The following is a 24,318-nucleotide window of genomic DNA, read 5'->3' on the forward strand; positions in this document are numbered from 1 at the left end:
GCTCAGCTTGTTGTGTCAGGAAGGGGAAAAGGGGGAAGAATACAGGGGTTTAGTTTCGAGAGAAAGCATCCCAGAATAGAACTATTGTCTCTGGAGAATGTATGGTGATTTTGTTTTGTTTCTTACCTGTACCTGTGAAAGTGCAAACTCTTACAGGAGATATTTGATGACACTGGCAATCTGAGTAATCCCATGGAACTGATTTGATACATGGATATATATGTCTATGTACAGGCACATGAATATGACATGTAAAAGACACCTTATCTTTTCAAATGTTGATTAGACAGCATCGCTAGCCCAATAAAGATCTCATGATTTCAAAGTCTTGCAACAGAGGCAGGCAGAAGGGATTCAAATGCATGCCGGGGCTGGCTGTTTGTTCAGTGTTCTGGGTTGCAAATGAAGAATATATGAGTTATATTCAAGGCATCTAGAAGTAGATACGGATTTTAGGTTGAAACATACAGCGTCTTCCCTAATATTCCCCCCACCCCTTGCAAGATTAGCAGCTGAATTGCATTGGAGGTAGAGGGTGGAAATTGCTTTTGATGCAGTCGGGAAATGAAATCTATAGTTGTCAGCACTAATAAAGTGTGACATGAATAGTCATTTTGATTAAAAGGTCGGGAAGAGATAGAACAAAGCAAGCACGGTGGCGTGTTAAGAGAGAGAACTCTGCTGACAGTCGAGATGTTTTATTTGAGAAGGGGGCCAGGCAGGTGAAACCAGCATGTCCTGGAAGATTAACAATCTTTTTAAGTAAAAGTCTTCAGATGCACACATCTGAGGCTGCTGCCGGGCAGCCAGCCGAATTGTGGCTGCAACAATGGCAAATCCAGAGATGTGTCCATCCCATTCTGGTTTGAACTAAGAGCTTAGAGATTTGTGGACTAGGGAAGTGGCAAAATGTTTTAAAGTTTGCCTAAACGTGAGAGTGCCTATGCCATAGTCACCATTCTGATGCCTTTAAAACTCCGTTTTTGTTAGAAAACATTGGAGTGTGCCATGCAACAAAAGAAAATGTTTGGTAAAGTCAGTGCAAATATAGCTCATGCAGTATAAATAATGGCATTTTATCTGCTGGTGGATTTCCAAAGTTGGCTAAAACCATTAACTATTTGCATGGAACCAAAAATGCTAATATATAACGTTTATGCAGTGTGTATTAGGTCTTCAGAATGTTTCACATATTACTTTAGTCATCTTTACAGCTGTTCTCTAAAACATACCTGCATATTAGCATATTGTGGACAGACATTCAAGTAAAGAAGGGTTTGAGGAAAAATATGCTTGTTTAAAGCACATCAAACACACGAACACCCAAAGAATCCTGGGAACTGTAGTTTATCCCTCATTGAGCTATCGTTCCCAGCATCCTTAATAAAGTACCGGGGTTTTGGTGTGAGGGAGGGGAAAGGTGTTTTGTATGTATGGTGTGCACACATCCCAAGATAACCTTATGAGTTTGTCGTGCTATTTAAACAGTACTTCCTGGCTCGTAGCTTAAACTTTTAGTCATTATAGAGCACAGATAGTCTACATTCCACATACTATACAATATTATCATTGCATAAGGCACACATATTCTTAATGAACATATTTCATATTCATGCGCATTTTTTTTTCTTTAGGAACTCTTTTTTTCTTTATTAAGAAAATTTTTGAGAGAAATTGGGACCTGAAGTATAGTTATTTCCCATCCACCCCCTACCATCTTGTGTGGAACATGCTTTGTGCATAGTTTTTACTTGAGCCGCTCTTAAGCACAGTTGCAGAACTGCATTGGAAAATGCCATATGAATGCACTGTCCATCTGCCGTACTGGGGCACGATAGTGGCATGACAGCAGGACAGAGAGATTGTGGAGAAATATGTGGAATGACTGGTGTGTATCCACAAGCCAGCTGAAGTTGCAAAGGGGCCAAAGAAAGTTGCTTAGACTATTTGTCCAACAAGCCCAGTAGGGTCTTCTGTGATTGGTAGCGACTCTCCAGGGTCTTGAACAGAGTTGTTTTCACATCATCTGCTACCTGATCAATTTACATGGAGATGCCAGGGATTGTGCCCGGAACGTTGTTCATACAAGGCGTCTCCTCTACCAACAAACTACAGTTTTGTAGTTGGAGTCAAAGGGAGAAATGCAAATAAAATGTGCCATCAATTTCAGATTGAAATTGATGAGTCTTACAAGCACTTAATGAGGTTGGGATCATGCCCTATGTGTGTGTGTGGATTCAGCCATACAAACCACTGGTATAAAGCAGGCATAGGCAAACTCGGCCCTCCAGATGTTTTGGGACTACAACTCCCATCATCCCTGACCACTGGTCCTGTTAGCTAGCGATGATGGGAGTTGTAGTCCCAAAACATCTAGAGGGCCGAGTTTGCCGATGCCTGGTATAAAGAATGATCCCGTATCCAGTGAACCAGTGGGTTGCATGCTCAGTTCAGTTTTGGTGTGGGGTGCAGTTTCTACTCTGCCAAATATAGTCTAGGTGGCTTTGTGAGAAGCATCTCTGTTTGACCTCAGTCCTCTCTCTATCAGCGTATTTATTTATTTATGTATTTATTAGTGTTTCCCATCCTCTATCTTTTATCTAAATGCTTAATGCCCTACAAACAATATTTTAAAAATAGAAACTTACTTTTTTTTGGCTAATATTTTAAAATAACCCCACTTTTCCTGCCAGAATCCCCTTGTTATGGGTGGGAACAGTGTGTGGTGCCTCCAGACCCACCAGATGTATCTGTATTGTTCCTGTTGTTCCACCACCTTTCCTTTCTTCCTGCCCCTCACCTCCTTTGTTAAATAAATCCTAGCTGTTGCCCCCCCCCCCATTCCATTAAGTTGCTCACCATTCTTCACACCATATTCCTTTCTACAACATGGGGCTAGAGGCACTGTATGCTATTTTGGGAGCCAGGCATTCTTCTTCATCATCCATCTTGCTACAATTGGAACCTATGCTCCATAGTTCACCCCACAATAAGAGATCACTAATGAAATAATGTTGTTGTTGTTTTAAAAGGGGGGGGGGAACAAAGGAGTGACAATTGAGCTCCTCCATTTTGTGGAAAGGCTTTGAAAATGGAAAGTGTTTCAACAAAAAGTTGATTAAAGGTGGGGTCTAGAAAGGATGACCCTATGGCCCCATGGTTGTCACCTTTTGGAAATGATGGGACACAGAGCACAACCTCCTCTGCTGATCTTTATGGGCAGGTACATGTGGGAGGAGGTGCAATCTCACATAGACATAGCCCTGGCTCTTTCAGAGCAAGGCTGGATAATCTTTTCCAGCCTGTGGGCCATGTTCCTAAGTTAATGTTGGTGGTGGGCAGGGCCACTGGAGTTGGGCCAAAACCAAAAGTGAGCTGAGCAATTGTTTTAAACATTAACCTTCATAACCAGCCATGCACAAACTGGTGGCTTTCACACCTCATTCCCCTACAGGAAAGCAAGAAAGACCCTAAGCAGGGTGGATGAGTGGTGTAATGAGATTCTTGAGGGCTGAGAGGCTACATTTGGGCCTTGTTCCCCTGGTTTCCAATCTGTTTTAGAGCTTCAAAGGCAAAAACCAACTGCTTGGCTTGACCTTACACTGCGAGACAGTTCAATTAGGCTATCTTGTGAACTGCCCTGAGGTCTCGGGCAGGGGTGAATGAAGGTGTCGTGACACCTGGGGTGTGGCATTGCTATGTACAGCGCATGTGCGGCATCGCATATGACGCATGCACTGTACGTAGTGACGCTGCATGCACATGCGCTATACATAGCAGTTTGCCAGCGGCACCGCTCCAGCACCGTACGGAAGGTGCCAGGATCCCTCCGTCACCGCTCCAGCCATGAACAGAGGATCCTCCACATGTGGCGGTGGCAGCGCGATGGCGGCTCGCACAACCATGAGCCCCCGCAGGGTGCCTTCTTGTCACTCCCCAGACATGGCACCTGGAGCGAACAGCCCCCCCACCCCTGTTGTGACGCCACTGGTCTTGGGATGAAGGGTGATATATAAATTTAATAAATAAACTAAACTAGGGTGAATGTAATTGACTTTCTGCCCTTATGAATAGTTGAAGCAGAGTTCTGTGGGGGCTATAGTTTCCAAGTATTCTTCAAGAATATCCACACATGAAGTAGACTTCAAGACTCCAAATGGAAGGAATATGTGTATGTGTGTGTCATTGTAGATGGTTTGATGATTAAACAGTATAGAACTCCTATTAAATAAATGAAGATGCTGAAATGTAGGTGGCAGTGGCCAGATCATAGTAGCAGAACTGAGAAAATACTGGATTGGACTGAGTCTGGCATGAGCCAGGCTCAATTCCCTACTCAATGATGAAGCTCATTGGGCGATCTTGGGCTAGTCACATTAATCAGCCTAGCCTAAGCTGCCTCACAGGGTTGTTCTGTTGAAAAGGGTTCCCTTAGCTTGCAAAAAGCTAAGGAAGGTTAAGCAGGTACCTGTATATAATATCATACAATATAATGATGATTGAGGATGAGCTGATGTGATCTGGGTGCCTAAAAATGTCACTAGCGTATATCAACCCCATATCAATAATATTCAGGTATATCTGCCTTTCTTTCTCATCTCCAAAATATCCACTCTTCCAAAGATGTATATACTTTGCTAAGGCAGCTTGAGTAAGCTAAGTAGCTCCTGATTTAACGATCTGCACTGAATCAAGTTTCATAAATAAACAATGCACCTTCAACATAATTAGTATATATTAATATACATGAGTCGAAGCATTCCTTCCCCAAAAGTTAATCAAAAGAAAACACCCATTGGTATCTCTCCCCCTCCCCCCCCCAACATCCCCAACTTTCTAGACTTCAAAAATGAATATATCCTTCCATGGGATGAATTGTAAGCATTAGGTAGAAGAATTCCCTCCATATTTGTGCAACTTCCACACATTAATTATATTTAGCCTCTTATGTAATAGCTAATATCTCCTTAAACTTGCATGGGAGTTGCAGAATTAAGTGAATGTGAAACAGAACACTTGAGACTTCACACAAGTTGGTTGGGGTGAAGGAATCTGCCGTATAGCCTTGGGAATGAATCACAGTCCACAACAATATTCACAGTATAAGAGCCTCTTTGCCCTCACTGGATGATGATGATGTAGTGTGGAGCCAAAGTTACTACTAGACATGCACCCCTCTGGTGAACATATAGCATTATGTTGAGCACAGTGGAGACATGTAGCTATGCAGGAACCTTCCTCCCATTTTTGAGAGGATGGTGGAGGAAGGATTGCACAAGGTAGACTGTGTGTATGATTCCCACCATATTATATGCTGGCTGCTGTGCATGATTATGCTTATGATTTATTCAATTTGTCTACCTTCCTAAACCCGCAGGTCTTAGGGCAGTTCACAGAATAAAATCAGAATAATACACCCACATGCTCCACTGTGTCTCAGCCAAGCAACTGAATGAGCTGTGTCCGAAGCTTCAAATGTCAGTGCAGATTGCTGCCTTGTGCGACACGCAGTTGATTTAAAATCTATATTCCTGCACATTCCTAGTGGGTAATCCTATGGCAAGATGCAGCAGCTCCCTGGCTCACGAAGGCTTGGCTAGCATTAAATCCTGAACCCTGGCTCAGCCAAAGAAACATAATTTGCTCACCTCATCTCAGTCATGGCCAGTGTACATTCCCCAAAAGGGGCAGTCTAGAGATGTGACAGAGAGGAGAGGAAATAAGGGAGACCTGGTCTAAGCCCATTCACCTCAATCATGTGACCTGGCAACCCGGCACAGAATGCTCTTATAAAGGCTTGTTATCACTCTGCAGGCTAAGGCAGAGCAGCTCTGCTGCTGAATGAGGTTTGAATCTAGACCACAGTGCCACCCACTCACTAGAGTGTTGTAGCACCATCACAGCTAGTAGCATCTGATAATCTGTTTAGATATAGATAGATATAGATAGCAAGATACAGATAGCAATAGGGTTACCAGATGTCCCCAGATTTGCAGATCTGTCCCCAGACAAATTCCATCCCCGGAATGTCCCCAGATTTGCAAATCTGTCCCCAGGAAATGTGGCAGCAGCAGCCTCAGCAGCCCAGAGCCAGCCTGGTAGCGCAGTTGGCTCTGGCTGGCTTCAGGAGCTGCTCGCTGCCGTGGTGCCCGCCATTTTTCCTCTCCAGAAGTCCCCATATGATGTGTCTTGTGCGCAACACATCATATGTGGACTTCTGGAGAAGAAAAATGGTGGGCACCACGGCAGCGGGCAGCTCCTGAAGCCAGCCAGAGCCAACTGTGCTACCAGGCTGGCTGCCAAAGGGGAACTGGGGACGTCCGGCGGTACAGATCTCCTGCCCCTTTCCCACTTTGCTTTGACTGATTGGGAGAGGCTCAGGAGTTGCAGGCGGGTGGCCGTTGCCCATTTTTTTTAAAAAAAGCTGCACATTTATGTTTCACAGGGTGCGAAAGAAGGGCTTTGCACCTTTATATAATATGCATGTGTGCTTGGGCCCAGGGTCTTTTGCCTCACCATCCCCACTACTGACTCCCTGTTGCTACTCAGCTTAAAAAAAGGGGGGGAATGTCCCCAGATTCATTGAAAAAAATCTGGCAACAATAGATAGCAATCTAGATAAAGATAGCAAGAGTGTGATGCTGCAGTGAGAGAAATGAGACAAAAAGAGACCCTAAATCATAGAAGCCAATGACTTGGATATTGTTCCTATTTTCTTTTGTGCTACAACACAGGAAGACACACCTTTCGGTCTTCTATAGCCTTGGCAGCTATAAAACTCACAAAAGCTGCCAACTTCACAGAAAAAATGTTGTCTCCTTTTGTGACATTGTTTTTCAGAGAAGACAACTTATCAGGCTTAAGAGTTTAATGGCAGAAATAGGGCTGGGATAGCTTTTACACTAAGTAAACCTTAGAGTAGGGACCTAATTTCCCTAAGGCCTTTGCTGTAGTCTAATTGCCAGACTTTCTTTTCCCTTTAGGCTCTTTATAAAAGTTCATAACTTGGAACACAGAATGATTTTCTGTTGCTCAAAACATATAAATAAATGACTAGCTATTTCCTTAGCTGTACGGCATTTGCCTTCTTTGTGGTAAAAAAGTTAAATCATTGATGTTTCCACATGTGTGCATGAGAGCATGTGCACACACACATATACAAAATTTTTGTAAATTGCCCTGAAAGTTGTTCAGCTGAAGGGAGCGAACACAAATAATCTGAGTAAGTAAACATGATGGAATCTGATATGGAAAGCTTTTGGCCTCTGTTTGCTTGAGGTGCTGACAGAGGAGAGGCTAGGACTCATCAATCAAAGTTTGGGACCTCAGAAGAAGTTTTCTCTCCTCATTGCCTTCAATATGGTCCTCAGTGCTATTTTTAAGTGCTAAACATTTTGTGCCAGCTAGTGCAATGTCACTCAGTTGTGTGTGGTGGTGAGGGGGCTTTTGTGTTGCAAGGACTCCCACAGGCACCGTCTCAAGGGTCATTATTGGGGGAAAGTACCATATTTTTTGCTCTATAAGACTCACTGTTTCCCTCCTAAAAAGTAAGGGGAAATGTGTGTGCATCTTATGGGGCGAATGCAGGCTGCGCAGCTATCCCAGAAGCCAGAACAGCAAGAAGGATCGCTGCTTTCACTGCACAGAGATCCCTCTTGTTGTTCTGGCTTCTGAGATTCAGAATATTTTTTTTTCTTGTTTTCATCCTCCAAAAACTATGTGCGTCTTATGGTCCGGTGCGTCTTATAGAGCGGAAAATACGGTACTTTTTGCCCTTAGTGAAGCAGCACCCCCAAGTGAGGCATTTTGCTTTCCCCCATGGAAGTGACTTGAAACTATTTTCTTGTATGGGAGGAAACAGACAGTTGCATTCAGAACTCAGGAGGGGATTCCCTGCTCAGGAGACTAGTAATTGAGAATCAAGGCTGCTCAGGTCTGCACAGCCTCATCCTGATTTTTTCTTTGTGTTCCCCTTAAATTGTGTGGAATTTGGGGGAGCACTTTCTAATATACTCTTTATGGAAGTTTTTAATGACAGATGTTTTAATGTATTTTTTTAATCTTTTGTTGGAAGCCACCCAGAGTGGCTGGGGAAACCCAGCCAGATGGGTGGGGTATAAATTATTATTATTTTTGTTGTTGTTATTGTTATTGTTATTATTATTATTAACAGATTTCTTGAGGAGTTTTGTTGTTTTGTACCATAGATAAATATTATTTGAAGCCTGTGATTTGGTCTTAAGCATTCCGTTATCTCAAGGGATGGGAAAATACATTGGTTCTGGTTTCTTTCTCTCTGCTTCTCATTTTTTCCCCATTTCCACATTTCCACCTCATCTTCCTGAAAACCATGAGCCAGAAATGCAGAAACCATGAACCATCATTAAACCATCATTTGCACAATAAACTATCATTCTTTCACTTGTCTATTTGTGACTTGTTGTGCCCAATGGAACAGTATTAGTCTGGGGAAAGAATCAGTTCTAGTACCAAAAAAAAAAAAAAAAAGTAAAAAAAAAAAACCAACCACCCACATTATTGAAGAATCAATGATACTATAGAAGGTAGCTAGTCATGGAAGGACTAAAGTATTGAGAAAATTATAGATTGCAATAGCACATAATGGCTGCTCACTGCGTCTATGGGGGGTGACTGCTGTGGCCCCCTCATGCTCTACCTACACCCCAGCAACTAGGCCTTGCTCACTCTCCAGCCATTGCTGGGGAATTCACCTTGGCCAGAGGTATCAAGGGGCAGCCTTCCTGCCAAAGAGGGTGGATTTCAATGGGCCAATCAGAGGCCGCACTTGGAGGCTGGTGCCATGCTGGCAGGCCAGGCATTGGCTGCTGCCCGGCCTGGCCTAACAGCAAGACTTAAAAGGCTGGCTGTGCATGGCTACAAAATGCAATGGCACATAATGATCTTCCATGCTGTTTTGCTGATGAATGTGCAGTGGACTCCAGAAGAGCAAGCAAAACAACTTATTTACGTTAAGTCTGCCCATAATTTAATTTCTGTTTTGTGAAAAATGTGAAATTCGTATATCAGCTGTTCCCCCATCATGTAACATTGCCTGAGTAGATCAATGAAGCTATGTAGTCTGTTCTGCTCTCAATTTTTCAGTCTCTTACTTTTGTGTATTTTTAGGAGGATGTCAGAATGGGGGCGGGGAGCTAACTGCAATGAACACAGGAATTGCTGGCTGCTTATATCTTTACTTTTGCCCCACCATCTCCCATCAGACCCAACTACTATGGCCAGTGGTCAAGGATTGCGGGAGTTATAGTCCAGCAACAGTTGGAGGTCCTTCCAAGTTGCATACATCTGCTTTAGAGGGTTTGACTCTGCTCCAGCTTTGCCTCCATAGCAGTAACTACAACCACTGCTTAGTCACATTTGGTTAAGGAAGTTTGAGGTGTCCTGTCTGAATAGTAAAGGATGAGCATTTGATAGGTTTCGGAATTGTTGGCAGAGTGAATTATCTGGCATGGTGCCGTCATATTGGCTTAACTGCCACTCTTTCTAACATAGACAATCCAAGCAAATCAATGCAGGGACATGTCTGAGATGGGCCAGTTGAGAAATGGCATGACCTGGCTGGCGGTTTGGAAAACAAACAGAACATGGGGAGCTATCTAAGCAGTTTTAATAGGTCAATTGGAAATGAGCACAGACAAAGAGGATTTAGAATATATCTTAAAAATCCCTCTTTCTCTCTCTTTGGGTGAAAGTTGTCCCACCCCCACTTTTCCCCCTTCTAAGCTTGTTATTTAAACCCACCGTTTCAAGCATTTTGTAATTCCTGCAGGCATTATCTTCTGACAAACAATGAGCTTTTTTCCCTCTCCTCCTTTTAGCACAAATGCTATGGAAAGGTCACTTATTTTAATCAACTCCCTTATCTCTGTAAAAGCCAGATGACATTTTTTGCCCTATTTCTGACCAATGTGCATTCATATTTTAAATCAGAAAGTTGCATACTTGAGTGTCTTGTGGAACGTCACCTTTACGGAGCACAACAATTGGTAATGGTATGGCCTAATTCAAAGGAGACACAAAAGTTCAGCTAATTGTCATTGATGAGATGGGCTTATGAATGTTAAAATTCCATCCAAATCAGTTCAACTTCATACATATTGGGCACATGGGCAGTTTTACCTACTGCATATAGGCTTAGACTTATACACACACGTAACATGATGTGTGAACCCACCCTTGTGCCTTGGATTTTGAATCTTATGTGAACTTCGTTCCACAGGACAGGCTGGGGCATAGATCAATAGCAGAGCATGTGTTGTGCATCCAGATTCAATTTCTGGAATCTCCCAATTAAAGAATTTCAGTCCAGGCAAGAAAACAAACAAACAAACCCTGCTTCCGAAGCCATGGAAAGTTGCTACCAAGCGGATAATAATAGGCGAGGGGGACCAGTGAGATACCAAGGTGGATGCATATATCTTGTATCATAATCTCAAACTTTTAATCTTCATTTCCCCAGTAGTCAAATTCACATGTTCTGGGATGACCCATCCTTTCCATGCACACGGTTCACAAACCTACACATGTGAAAAAAAGTCCCCTTTTGGCAGTATTGAGCACTTTTACTCTCCCCTACCAGCTTTTGGGGAGACGCAGGTGGCGCTGTGGGTTAAACCAGAGAGCCTTGGACTTGCTGATCAGAAGCTCGGCGGTTCGAATCCCCGCGATGGGGTGAGCTCCCTTTCCTCAGTCCCTGCTCCTGCCAACCTAGCAGTTCGAAAGCACATCAAAGTGCAAGTAGATAAATAGGTACCGCTCTGGCGGGAAGGTAAACGGCATTTCCGTGCACTGCTCTGGTTCGTCAGAAGCAGCTTAGTCATGCTGGCCACACGACCCGGAAGCTGTACACCGGCTCCCTCGGCCAATAAAGTGAGATGAGACGCCGCAACCCCAGAGTCGGTCACGCCTGGACCTAATGGGGAGGGGTCCATTTACCTTTACCTTTACCAGCTTTTGGCTTGGGTATATGTAGTGGTAGGTTCACTTCAATGTACCTAGCCACTACCTGCAACGTGTGGCCTGGGTATGCTTCCTGTAGAGGGATCAATTGGCCTTCTTCCACCATATATCCTTCAAACCATGATTAAATTGTGTGTGGACACTGATGAAGAGCAAGACCAGTGTTTGAAGCTCCCATTGTTCTAGGCGAATTTTGCGACAGGGAAGTTCATTAGCACGAGCTGTTTCTGAGCTCCAGGCGCAGTACTGCGCCTAAGATTTCAGACTAGAACTGAAGAGTGGAAGGAAATAGGACTTTTTTCTGCCTCTCCACTTCCAACTACTCTCTGAAGACAGGAAAAGAGACCCTTTTAAGAATATTAGGGGGTTAGGCAGGGGAAGGACTAGACCATGTGAAAAATGAACATTATATTTTAGCTGCAGTTCATTTATTTTCAGCTTTTTATTCTTTTAAAAAAGTGCACCTTGACGTTGTGTTGTTGTGCCCATAGCCTAGGTTTAAGGTGCCATTTAGCCCCTAGCTTTCATATTTCATTTTCTAACATTGGGCGAACCTCTATGGATTATTCTATGGGTAGCATGTGGTGGTCTTCATTTCATAAATAACCTGCCCTGTACTAATGTGCATGCCTGGCCAATGGCTTTTGGAAAATGGAGGAAAAGGTATGGCCTGTATCTCTGCAGTAAGCTACATGCTGTTCATATAAGATTCTAGCTTTATTTCCTTGCGATCTGATTAAAAGGATCAGGTAGCAGTTGATATGACCAGATCTCTGCCTGGAGGGCAGAGTCAACACAGGCCAAATGCAGGCAAGACTAAAAAGGCAAGGCTTGCTTTGGTTTTCCATTTCTCTGTTCCCCCCCCCTCCTTTAATCTGGTTTTGTTGAAATTGCACATTTCGAACTGGTATTCTGAGTGGTTCAACGTGTATCTTTACTGCTGGCTAATTAAATGCTGAAGTCTCAGGAGTCTCCCAGGCAATACCACTTTCCCACTCCACACCCTCCTTGAGTGCCTTTGCTTGGTTGGAATGTGTTCTTGAACTGTGATAATAAGCCTCTTGCTCACCATGACAGACAGAGGTGTGTGCAGGTAGATATATCAGACTTTGGTGAGGCTGGGATGTAACCTACTGTGCAAAGGTATTTTGCATCCATGCCTCTGTTTGCACGCTGGTGGAAATCAGCCTCTTTGGTCTGCAATCTATGTAATTAAACTGCCCCTTTTCTTACTAGCACATGAGCTGTAGGGTGATTAAAAACAACAACCTTATTTAAGAGCACATTTTGTTGGGAGAGGAGATCCTGGGTGCAGGTAGCTAAAACAGAAAGCTTCAGATGGAAATTGCACTTCATGCAAAACAAAAAGGGGTGTGCAGGGAGAACCTTTTGCATCAGTTCAATCGGATTCTGCTGATAAGTTGCACACTGCAAAGAGAGAAGAAGGAAATCTTGAATTCAAAGGACACATAGGAAATGTTTTAAATAGTGTGGCCGGCGGGTGGAGGGGAGGGTAGCATGGAAGAGATTTTAATGCAGATCCACAAAATGTAATGTATTTTACTAGCTTCAGTGCCCCTCAAGGCAAACATTTGAAAAGGAAGGGGAGCCCAGAACATCAAGATAAATGTTGTCAGTAGGACCTGGGGATAAACAAAGTGCAAAGATAGTAAAGAAATATTTCTTGTCAGAAATGGGTAAACACATTGTTCACCAAGTCTATGTTACTTTAGAGAGCTAATTAGATGCTAAGATTTTCCCTTTCCAGATAAGACTTTGCTCTTGGTAAGTGCAGTTTCTTTGGCCAAAATAACAAATATAAAAACACACATTATTGAATGAAGTGATTATTTATCTTTGGGACTTGAAATAAGCTATTGTAAAACCTAACAATTTCTATACGAAAATAAATGCAATTAGAAAACATTTTTGGTATTTGGATCTAGCAACATATCCCCACCACGCCTATACTTGTCCATAGAGGAACCCCTGAATATTTCAGATGTCTCTGGGAAATATAATTCCCATCACGTAGGAAGTGAGCCTGAGGCTTGCCTAGACTCATTCCCATCCCAATCCCATCCCAATGCCCAGCGATCCAAAGTTTTTAACATATTCACCAAGTAATTTCATCACAGGAGAATGAAATTCACTCTTTATTGGTGAAGACACTAGAATCAGAAGATGGCTCATTCCCTCAGGATGTCTTCATTAACCAACTATGGACATTAGGTCACCATCACTCTGCCCTCCTCCTCTTGTTGAAATTAGGTTTGAAAGAAGAATACTTTCTTCTTTCCCCACCAAAAAACCTAATATTGATGCAGGGAGAATGAATGTTTGGCTGTGCTGTGTGTAGATCATGTGGGGGGTGTGCAAGTGCCAGTGTAGAGCCCACAACACTTTCCCAGGGGCTCACCAGGTTGATAACTCCTGCTGCAGAAACACTTTTAAATTACGTTTCACGGCCTTTACTCAAAAAGTGTGCCTAATGCATTTATTTTGTAGGATGCTTTGCAGTATTTTTGGGACGCGGGTGGCGCTGTGGGTAAAACCTCAGCGCCTAGGACCTGCCGATCGCATGGTCGGCGGTTCGAATCCCCGCGGTGGGGTGAGCTCCCGTTGCTCGGTCCCAGCGCCTGCCAACCTAGCAGTTCGAAAGCACCCCCGGGTGCAAGTAGATAAATAGGGACCGCTTACTAGCGGGAAGGTAATCAGCGTTCCGTGTGCGGCTCTGGCTCACCAAGCAGCTTCATCACACTGGCCACGTGACCCGGATGTGTCTGCCTATAGAGTGAGATGAGCGCACAACCCTAGAGTCTGTCAAGACTGGCCCATACGGGCAGGGGTACCTTTACCTTTACCTTTTGCAGTATTTTAGAAACTAGTATTTTTTTTTCTTGCTCGGCTTGTGAAAGTTGAATATTTGTCTGCTGTGGGTCACACTTATACCAATGTGGAATAGATTGTTCAGCATCTCTGCATAGTGTGATGGAAGCAGATTCACGAAAGGGCTGTAGGTCAGTGGTTAAACATCTGCTTTGCATGCAAAATATCAATGGTTCAGTCCCCAGCATCTCCAATTTCGACTTTGAGAGATCCCACTTGAATACCTGGAGAGCAGGTGCCAGTCACTGTAGATAATACAAACCTAGAGTGGCCAATGGTCTGACTCAGTATAAGGCAGCTTCCTACACTTCCATGGACTAATATGGGATGTATAGCTGGCTTGTGTAAATATCCATTGATGTGCACGTTGCATTGGATCTCTCCCTTTGCCCTTGTTTATATAGGTATAAGGTGTGTGGCATTAGTACCAATTCTGATGAACAGTGCAAAAATAAAATTTATTCTTCTGTGACCCATGCGCGCACACACACACATATGGCAGGTAGAAAGAAGAAATTATTAGGCCCTTTAGCTCATCCACTCAGAAACTTTAAGCTAATGCTACAAAACGCTCAGCAATACTCAAAATGGGGAACTTGATAGTTGCTAAGAAGAGCAGGAAGAAGCAATTTTCCTTAAAAAACAACAGATAGATATAGGTGAAATTATACACCTCCAGTTTTACTCCAGGGCATTAAGAGCCTGCAGCACCTCAGCTATAATAGCTTTTATTCCTTGCATTTGTTACATTTATAGCCACTTACCTTCCAACAAACTTGAGACATTATATTAGGAGACTATGTGTCAGTCCCACATAGGAGAAAGGGCTTTGACCAAGGCCATTGCCATGTGCTTTGTGGTTGAGGATTCAAATCCAGGTCTTGGTCATGACCAGCACTCTGTTCAGTGTACCTGGAGATGGAAGTCCAACTTCCATCATCCTTGAGACCATTGGAGGCTGATGGGAGTTGTAGTCCAACAACATCCAGAGGGCCACAGGCAATGGTGAGGTGTTGAAGAACAGAGCTGTGTGTGCCCCACAGCCTGCCCTATGTTGCCTAAACTAGATTTCTGTCCTCAGCTGTGATGGAGGACCCCACTATGTTCAAGAATTATTCAGCTGCCAGTCCAATCAGCTTCTGAACATAGAATAGGGTGAAGGAGTCATCTTGTTCTTTGACTCGGGCAGCACAACGTCTTGAGCTGGACTCCCCATTCCTAGAATCATGGAGTAACATTTGGTCTACCTTATGGATCCATGGAACCATGATGGAGAGAAGAAATAAAATTGAAATTCATGTATATTCAGGAACTAAACTTTAGGTTTCAGAAGTTTCACTTGTGGAAATACACCCGCATCTCCAGTTGCTCCCCTTCAGATTAATTCACATTATCTTATTATATGTGATGGTTTATGTTGTGAAGTTGACTTTTATAAAAATAAAATAAAAAATTCATGATTATGATGCTGGTGAATCATGGCTGCTCATAGCCTAGCTTGAGCCCACTGGTTGAAAGATAGCAGTCCCAGAATGTTATGTTATCTGTGACTTCACTAGATTTATGGTATATCAGGAATGCAAAAAGCATTGCCATTATTTTTTGCTCATTTCTCAAATGCAGTCACAGAACTTCTGAAGTGACTTCTACATACCTTTCATGGGTTGCAAGAAGCCATGTCAAACCTCACACGTGTACACACAGGAGTCAGAGCATGTTATTTTGTAGCACATTTCTGCTGCTGTATTGCCTAGTCACATGTTTTCCTAAGATCTTTATGTCACATCTCTTTGACTGACTGTCATTATGCTATTTCAGTTAAGTCACAGCTACTTAAAATGGGATTTTCTAGAAAGGAGCAATGAAACATCTTCCGCTCCCTGATGCTCTGAAAACAAAAACTAAAGTATTAAACATTTCCTTTATCCTTGCCTATATTAAATTGTTAAGGTGGGAGAGATGAAGAAAGAAAGAAAGAAAAAAGAGGGGGAGGGAAGATGTATGTGTTTGCCACTTCACACAATATACTCATTCAAAATGTCTATTCTTCCACTGTAAGATCAATAGCCTGCAATTCGTTTCTTTTAAAAAATACACTTTGGTATAGTGAACTTCACAATGGTAGATACTGTAGATAGAAGGATGCTGGTAGAAGCTTTCAGGTCACAAAGGAATAACAGAGCTTCAGCATCCATAATATAGCTCAGAGCATCATTATTACAATATGAGGATTAATTGTGAAAATGATTATGTTAGTTTTCAAATTATTCAGATCTTAATTACAACTGTGTTGGCCCAATTAGTTTGAAACACAAGGCTAATGTTAGGGTTCGGTGGCTACTTGGCATCTGTGCAGAAGTGAGAGGCATCTGTTACCGGGCGGTAGAGTGATTGGAAGTGTCAACTTGCCAGCTGCAAAGTCAGGAAAGCTCTTTTAAAAAACAAATTTGAGCCAACGTAATGGTTTAGCACACTTCGGCACAATGGGTGGGAGATTTAGCGCTCATTTCACACACATAAGGAGAATGCGTCACAGAACCTAACTGGAAAATATCACAGAATAATATTGGAAAGACGCTGTGATAACAGGTGGAAGCCTCTGACTCCAGCAAGTCTCTGCTTGTGAGAGATTTTGGGTCCCACTGATGCCCTGGAAATTATTATTTGTAGTCTGCCTTTTTCTTATAAGGCTCCAAGATAGGTAACAAATCTCTATTCCTCACAGCTATGCACTCCACCTGTTACCTTGAAATGGAACAGGAAAGACAAAGGCAATCAATGCAAATTTTATACATGGGGCATTTCAGTGTGTGCTGCTCTTTGATTTTTGGTTTAACTTATGCAAGGTGCCACATGACAGAATTTATTCCCACATAGAGGGACACTTCCACCAACTTCCCAAGAAATAAGGTTCCAGAGTTTTGGAGCCAAGAACTTGTGCTTGCCAGCCTGACCTCAGAAAGAGATGCCACACTCAAGAGACTTTCTGGGCATATATAAGATGGTTGTTGGCATCTGTCTGTCTCAAGAAATAATGGAGTGCCCCTCTATCAAAGTGACCTCCTGGGGGACCAAGCCTGAGCATTGTGCATGGAGGTCTTTGGCTGGCCAGATAACAAGACCTCAACCTCATTGGTGTGGTCTAAAGGAAAGCATCCAAGATAGTGGGGAGGTTTATATGGGGGGGGGGCATTCTCTTAGGTAGGCAATGCCCCATTTGCCTATGGCTTTAAAGATCAAAACCAGCACCTTGAAATGGGTCCAGAAACAAGCAGATAATTAATGTGGAGCAGTTTGAGAATCAAGGGCTCTTCTGAGAATTGTTTAAAAACTGGGTTGTACACACAGTACATTTGGTGTTTCCAAACCATCTTTAAGAGGCAGCCCCACAGAGAAACTACTACAGTCCTCCAAGGATTATGTATTGCCAAGCATGAATGGCAGAGTTTGTTTTCTGTTGGACAGAAAACAGAAGGAAAGATGGGCATGGTTGCTAGGTACCATAATAATAGAAAGATGGAATTGAATATTGTGAGTGATTAGCAGGTGTACTGTCTTTCTTGGAGAGGAAAAATATCTTTAAGTAGCATTCGTTAAGATCTTGTAATACCGACTTCCTTTGGTTCTACATGTTTTTGGGGGAGGCAGAGAGAGAGAGAGAGAGAGAGAGAGAGAGAGAGAGAGAGAGATTATGAATTGCAGAATTTCAATTGTTTAAAGCTATGAAATTCAGAATGGCAGGAAGGGGGTTTTATGTCTTTGACAATTGAAACCAATCTTGGTAACTTCTGATATTGCCTTCCTCAATTGAGGATATTAATTGTATTGCAAACTTTATGGTGACATGCTTAATATTAATGTGTTATTAACATTTAATGAAAGAGCATAAACTTTGCTGAAAGGTAATCAATTGGCAGCAAGGCAGGAAAAAGGCGAACACTAATAGCAGAAGCAGGATTGCATTGAGCACTAATTCATTCACTTTTGACCTAGTTTTTATTATGGATCTTTTGCCAGCAATTCTGCATGGTTTGGGGGTTCTTGTTTTTTGTTTGCTTGTTTACTCATAATACAGAAAGTACAGATGGAGGAGTGTGTAGGTTGCTTTTCCTTGGATAATTTTAATTTATTAGATCTTTTAAACAGTTCTTACAGTGTAAGGCAACAATTTAAAAATGCAATATTAAAACCTGTTAGACGGAATGACAATCTAAATAATTGCATGGGTTGACATATAGTAGGATTCATACAATTCTCTTGATATATAAGGTGTCAATGGCCAGGCTAAAGAGGTGTTGCTGTTTTTAATTTGCATGCAATGCATGAATATGTTGGTGCAATGCAATGGTATATGAGCTGGACTTTGAGCAGAGATGAAATGTATGGAATAACCAGCATCATATAACCAACATTCTTGACTCTGATTAATGCATGAAGGGGTTAATGCCATAGAGTAAGCTGTTACAACAGGCTTAGCAAGGTCACTCCCTCTCACCTGGGGAGAAAGATAAGCAAGGTCTCCCCCCCCCCCCACCAACTTTAGTCTACTTGTGTGTAATGAGGTCTGAGCTGGTTGCTCCAAGCTCAGACCACATGGTTCTTACAAGACTCTCTTGAGCTCCTGTACCAATAATTTAGGAAATTTTGCCGCTGTAGCTAAACCAAGTTTTACTGGCCGTGTTTTCTAATCACATGAATCTGACCTTTGAAGAGTTTGTAAGTAAACCAATTATTATCTGTCAGTGAAGCTGAGATGGTGACAGGAGGAGAAGAAGCAGGCACAGGGAGAGGACAGTTAACAGCAGAAAGCAGAGAGGAAGGGGAGAGCAGCTATAATCTGAGCTCTGACCAAAGGGACAGACAGATGTGTGAGAACTACAATAGTGGGCAAGACATTGGAATGCAGGAAATACACTCTGCCAAATCTCGTAGGATTTCAAAAGTGGCAGAGATGCGTGAAAGATACCGGAAGAGAAGGTGGGGGCTTCTGTGCTGGGGAAGCGGGAGGAGCTCAGGTTGAGTAACTCCGTCTTCTGGGGAGGACAATGAATAGAGGAGCTCTGTCTTAGTTTGTTGTTTTTGCAATAAATCTGAAATAATTAACAGCCAGAGTCATCTCACGTTTGTGGGAGAGACCAAGCCATAACATTATCTTAGCCTATGTGTGATATGAGAAGAGGGGAACTTTGGAAGGTACTTAGGTGATATTTTAGGTCTAACAACCTATATTTTAATGCTTTACTTTGCTGCATATTTTGTTATTTTAAATCTTTGCTGGGGTTTTCTCACCAAAGAGTACTTGCCCCAAACCTGGATGTTGACATCCAGGGAATCCTCCTTTTAATGGAAGTAATGTATGTACATAAATATTGGTTTCTTTTAGAGATACAAATATTTATCCTTCAAGTATATTTCCATTTTCCTGCATTTTAGCATATGTTTGACAAAACATCTACAAAAGTAGATACCTAATGCTTTCTTTTCTTTTTTGTAATGTAGATCTAAAGCATTGCCTATAATATGTGCATCAACCCAAGCTGGAGTAACTGAGCTCCTTATTGCTAGTTCAAAACAGACAGCAATGCAAGTCTGAATCACTGTTGTGGATGACAAGCACAATTAGTTTAATTGTGAAATAGCTTGTGCAATTTAACTGTCACCTTTTTTATTTACTCAGATATAATGCTGTAACCATATTCCTATCAACAAGTGCCTATTTGTTCAGTTTAGCTCAACATTACTTGTTTACTTTTCCTACCTTTGCTTTGAAAGTGCTAAAAAACCCCATAATTTAGCACTTTGAAAGTGCTAAAAAACCCCATAATTTCCCTCAAGAGGCCCACCTCAGACAGTCTTCAAAAGTTTCCCTCAGTAATGTGGCACCACCACAAGAAGCAGACATCTGGCTTGCTGAATGGACAATATTAACTGACTCCACAATGGATGGATTTTATGTCATTGTGTAATTCATCTTATTTAAAAAAAAAACCCACACTGTTGCATCTCTTATCTTTTAAACTTTTTTTTAAAAAAATAAACATCTTTATTGAAAGTTCAAAAAGTACATAATTATATGTGCACTAAACATGGTGAGATGTAAATAAAAGAAAAAGAGAAAGACAACTCGTGTAGAACAGAAAATAAAGGTGGGGGGACCCAAAACTATATATCTTACAAGCCTGTTATTGTACTTCACCAGGTCTTAACCTATTGCAGTATTTATAAGAATGAATTCCAAATATTATTGAATTTGTCCATGGCAGGTCTGTATTTACAGTGGTACCTCGGGTTAAGAACATAATTCGTTCTGGAGGTCCGTTCTTAACCTGAAACTGTTCTTAACCCGAGGTACTATTTATGGGTTAGCAGAGTCTGTAACCTGAAGCGTCTGTAACCCAAGGTACCACTGTATATGCAAGTTGTTCATATGTTGCAAGTTTGTATAAGTTTTCAATCCAATTGTAAATCATTTTAAACTTTTTAAATAAAATGTATCAGCTGCAGCCTCAGGCATTAACATGGAGGTGGGGGCAAAAGATGTGTGCTTTATCAAATAACATACACAAATATGCCAGTTTGTGGGGGAGCAAAAAAATGGTTGCCTCCCCAATTTCCTTCAGCGCAACTTTGCACCCCCACTTCCCAGCCCCACTGGGTTATTTGACTTTTGCTTTTTCTATTAATAGGGTTTGTGTTACTTGGGGTGGAACACTGAGAAATGTCTCTTCATGTAAGATGTTTCTGCCTTGTAAAAGTTCAACTGATAGGGCTGCATCTAGTGGTGGCTTTGTGCTAGCAGAAGCATGAGGCACCCCTATTTTCACCCATCTCTGTTGTCAACATCAGCCCTCTATGCCATATCCAGCACTCTAGCAGATAATTTCTCAGTCTTCAGAACCAGCTTCTGGAAGGCACAGTAAGGCTGCACTAGATGTTGTTGTTGTTGTTGTTGTTGTTGTTGTTGTTGTTGTTGTTGTTGTTGCTGCTGCTGCTGCTGCTGCTGCTGCTGCTGCTGTTCATTCCATTTCTATACTACTTTGAATTTTAAGAAAAAAATATCAAGTGGTTTGCAACCTAGGTAAAGGTAAAGGCACCCCTGACCATTAGGTCCAGTTGTGGACGACTCTGCGGTTGCGGTGCTCATCTCACTTTATTGGCCAAGGGAGCTGGCATACAGCTTCCAGGTATGCCGCATCTGGCAAACCAGAGCAGCGCATGGAAATGCTGTTTACCTTCCCACTGGAGCAGTACCTATTTATCTACTTGCACTTTGACATGCTTTCAAACTGCTAGGTTGGCAGGAGCAGGGACCGAGCAACGGGAGCTCACCCCGTCATGGGGATTCGAACCACTGACCTTCTGATCGGCAAACCCTAGGCTCTGTGGTTTAACCCACAGAGCCAGCTGCAGTACATTGAAACATCAAATCAAATAATCCAAAATGAAAAACTACAGAAGAAAGACAAATATGTAGAAATTCAAAGCATCAAAATTAACTGGAAACTAAAATATTATCTTAAACATTTCAAAATAAAACATTGCAAGGGAAGTCATTTAAATGCCCATGTAAAACAGCATAATTAGCTTGCAAATGAATATTATCATGGGCATAGAGTGTATCTGTTGCTGCCAATCCTGTCAATGGTGGTTCATGGCGGGCAGTGGCTATGGATGTTCAGGCTCAAGGACCTGGGACTCCACCAAGAAACAACCAAAGATGAGTCTCTGGCCTTTATAGCAGCCTCAGCTTTTGTAGCTGGAGTCAGTCAGGGCCCTCCCCTCCCTGGCCAGATGGGGGAAAGGCCTGCAAGGCAAGTGTTCCAAAGCTCACAGCCAAATCAGCAAAATATCTGGTACCCTGTCTTGAGGAAGCCGAAGTAGTTCAACCATTGGAAAACCACCTCACCATAGCTGGCCCAAGACATTTTGTCACTTGGGTCAAAGGACATGATGGTGGCCCCACCCCTCCATGTTCAGAAAGTGACTGGACTGAGAGCTGACTCAAACTTCAATGCTGACAACAGGATAGCAGCTTTCCCCAGCACACCTGATAGCAGATGGCTAGTTTAAGAGGTTGAAAGCAGGCCACCTGACACACCTATGATTGCCATCCAGAAGAGGGGAACAGCGCTGCTGGAACTCCTCAGCTTTTTCTACCCGAAGCAGTTACTTCCCTCTGCACAGTGGTCACAACAGCCCTGCAGTTCACTAGAAATGTATTCATGTTCTGGAGCTGAACATGATGCAATGGAAACTGAATTTTCACATCTGGTTGTGAAATCCTCTACTCTCTTACTTGAAATGTAAGGCCCATTGCAACTTAATCTGAGGTAAGCAGACATTGGATTCTTCCCAGAAAATGGGAAGTATTTTTTTGCTATGCAGAATCTCTTTTGTAAAGAGAATATCAAGCAGATTCACTGCCAACGTTAGTACTGATGGCAAACTAAAGCACAGTCCACACAGCGGGATTGGGGGGTGATGAAGAAAGCACTCCATAACTCTCAGCAGTGATCACTGGGCCATCTTACTTACATCCATGTGATGAACACTAGCAAAGATCCAAAGACTTTAACCTCTGAGCTCCACACACTTTGCTTGATGAGTATAGATGGTGGATAAAATGTTCAGTACAGCTATTAAGGGTTTTGTCCCGTTCTCTCATAGTGGTTGAAGCTGTAAGTCACCTGCCAAATTGCTCGCCGTTTTAAATCAACCAGACAATAGGAACGGCCCATGTATACTTTTACTAAACAACTTACCAATTCAAGTGGGCTGCCTGAGCTGCAAGATGTGAACTCTGAAGTGATAAAGCATAGCATTGCTTCGGTAAAATGGAATAAGAAATCATCTTGACAGAGCCTAGATCTTGGTCTGGGCTGCTGAATGTACTTTTCTCCCCTCCCCCTTCCCTTTCAAGGTCGATGTTCCCTATTTCATGTGGAGTACATCTTGTATGACAGCACGGGAAGAAAAGCGGGCAGGCTGGGTTAATGCATTTGGGGTCAAAATGGACTCACAAATGAAGGAAGGCAGCACCCATGAGAAATGGGACTGACACCCCGGCAGTAAAAGTGATTGGTGATTAAACCTCAGCTGCCTGGAGTGCATACAAAAGTCACGGGGGTGTATGTGCTTGTGCACAGATTGAACCAGATTTTTATTTATTTATTAATGGGGTGATATTTGCTTGACAAAACCTCTACAGAATCTTCTGCACATACATCTATCAACCATATTAGTCTTCCATCCCGCTTAAGGGTAGCATGCATGGTCCCTCGTCTTCCTTTTCCAACAATTTTGCAAGGTTGATTAGACTGAGGAGTAGTGATTGGTCCAAAGCCGTTCAGGTGATTTTATGGCTGAATGAGAGTTCGAATCCTTGCCTGTCAAGTGTTACAACCCTATCCAGTAATCCCTCACTGGTGCTTTAGTTAATTTGTGAAAATGAATGCTTTTAAGAGAGTTTGTTTGTTTTAATGGAGTTTGGAGGAAACATTTAAATACGTGCAAAACTTCTTTCCGTTGCAAACTTATTTTGCTACAATATGGGAGCAATCCTTTGTACAAGAAGCTGACATAAAGCCTCACCAGTATAAATTAAGCTGGTTTAAAAATACACCAGCTCCAAGCCTACAGTCAGCAATGGGGCTGCTGCTGTTTGAGCCTGGCAAATGGAAAACAAGCCTTGAAAATAGTGTTCTATGCTGGGTTGATGGAATATTCCCCAAACCATAGTAGTATCCAACCCTTTCCCCCAATAAGTGACTTCAGATTTCACCCTGGCCTGCCAAGTACCACCTATGAGGAAGGATCAGTGATAATTTCTATTCAGTTAGCATGTCAAGGCAAGCCTGTCTAATTCACTGTAGAGCTGGAAAAAACCACGATGGCCATTTACCCCAACCCCTTGCAATGCAGGAATCTTTTGCCCAATGTGGGGCTTGAACCCCTGGCCTTGAGATTAAGACTCCCATGGTCTACCGACTGAACTGTCTTAAAAATTCACACATATCAGAATTTTGCAAGGCAATTCTCCAGCCAAGTGGTGCGTACATAAATGAATATATTGGGGTGAAGTGTGCATACAAATGCATGTCCCTCTGTGTGAAAGAAAATAACATTAAAATGCATTGTTTGGGGAGGAATCACTCTGTAAAAATGTAACTTGCATAGTAAAATGTGTGTATTAGACAAAATTGCATTAAAGTGCTGAGGAATTTTCATGTGGACTTTCAAAAGAAAAAAATCAGACTAATGTGGAAATGTGGAGAACTAAAGTTAAGGCTCTTCCCGTAGTTGGCCTCATTTCCTTCCACCCCGGCAGTCCCAATGAATACCAGCCTCCACTGATTAGTGGCTAGATCAAGACCTACCTTAATTTTTTTTGAGTCTGAGGCCATAAGGACTGGCCTACCTCTGCTGCAGAAC

General features: G+C 42.5%; 1 protein-coding gene across 7 annotated transcripts in view; it reads left to right on the forward strand.

Annotated features, from left to right (window-relative positions):
* Positions 1-24,318, forward strand: part of CDH12 (cadherin 12) — a 601,545-nt gene that overhangs the window by 383,799 nt on the left and 193,428 nt on the right. The gene's annotated exons all lie outside the window — the stretch shown is intronic.

The sequence above is a fragment of the Podarcis liolepis genome (genome assembly GCF_965112155.1).
Source record: "Podarcis liolepis genome assembly, chromosome: 8".
NCBI classification, from domain to species: domain Eukaryota; kingdom Metazoa; phylum Chordata; class Lepidosauria; order Squamata; family Lacertidae; genus Podarcis; species Podarcis liolepis.